This window comes from Hipposideros armiger, unplaced genomic scaffold (genome assembly GCF_001890085.2).
Source record: "Hipposideros armiger isolate ML-2016 unplaced genomic scaffold, ASM189008v1 scaffold_37, whole genome shotgun sequence".
Taxonomy (NCBI): Eukaryota; Metazoa; Chordata; class Mammalia; order Chiroptera; family Hipposideridae; genus Hipposideros; species Hipposideros armiger.
This window is the reverse complement of record NW_017731387.1, coordinates 4,510,517-4,511,614: the sequence shown is the minus strand read 5'-3', so window position 1 is coordinate 4,511,614 and position 1,098 is coordinate 4,510,517. Positions and strand designations below refer to the sequence as shown.

At 55.6% G+C, this 1,098-nt stretch overlaps 1 long non-coding RNA gene across 2 annotated transcripts in view; it reads right to left on the bottom strand.

Annotated features, from left to right (window-relative positions):
- LOC109380418 (uncharacterized) overlaps positions 1-1,098 on the bottom strand; it is an 8,071-nt gene extending 6,973 nt beyond the window's left edge. The window contains exons 1-3 of one of the 2 annotated variants that reach the window (XR_002123466.1): positions 1,056-1,098; positions 916-948; positions 715-804 (exon numbers count right to left, since the gene is read on the bottom strand). This is a non-coding gene — a long non-coding RNA (uncharacterized LOC109380418). Of the gene's footprint in view, positions 1-714; positions 949-1,055 lie in introns of both variants that reach the window. The other variant, XR_002123465.1, reaches the window with a different exon arrangement.

The window sequence follows — 1,098 nt, the reverse complement described above, 5'->3', positions numbered from 1 at the left end:
GTTGGAAGCATTACAAAACGAGCACCCCGCACATTTTCAGAACCGGGGGGCTGCACATTGGAAGCCGCTGCGGGCCCCTCCGCCATCTCGGCCCTTCCTCTCTCCACCGACGAGAACACGCTTCTCCTTTTGGGGTGTCATCCCCGGCCTGTCCTGTCTGTGGAACGTCACCACACCTGTACGAATCCCTAAACAACCCGTGGTTAACCTCACATCTTTGTGGTCCACTGGACACACACGCAAGCTTTCTGCTTTTCCCCCGTTCATTTGTTCGAGCTTGAGGTTGGAAAATTCACCCCTGTGGATACACTGAACTGGAGTTCATTCTGTCTGCTGTGAAGTGATGCACATTAGCAGCGCGTGTTCGCCTGTTTTCCTGTGGAGAGCCATGTGGGTGCTCCCCAGGTTTTTGCTGCTGTAAACGGTGCTGCTGGTTGGCCCTTTGTTTCTGCAGCCCTAGGAAACGACGAGGCTGACCAGCACCAGGCACAGTGCTTGGCACGTAGAAAGGGCCTGGTAAATATTTACAGTAACGTGTGCCGCACATGGTTTCCTCACTTCGACAGTCGTCTGCATACCAATCGCCTGTCTTTGGGGTTTTATGTCCACAGAGAGGGTGTTGGGGTTTGGGCTTCTTGACCCCCGATTGTCTCCTGGCTTCAGGAAGCGTTCCTGCAAGGGCCAGGCTCCACGTGACTAGCAGTCTCTTCCTACCTCTTTCTCCCACCGACATCACGGGAAGAACGTTTCCCAGGCGCCCAGGGAGGCAGCAGACTCCAGCGGTGTCAGACCCTGGGCCCAAGTCTGCGGGGACATAGATTGCTACCGTTCCTTCTTTCTCTTTCCCTGGAAAGGACACATGGCCTCTGCGCAGAACCCCCTGGGGCCTCATCCACTCTCACTCACACTGCTCACCCTGTGTCACCAGAGCTCAACAAGAACTGCAACCTGCAAGGGAGCAAGACAAGGTCTTATTTCCGTGACACAGAGGAGACAGGTGATTTGCCCCCAGGTCACGTGCTCCATACATGGCCGACTCGAACCTCTCTCCTCACCTTCTATGGCTAGAAGGAGGGCTCCCTGGAGGAGGGTGCATTT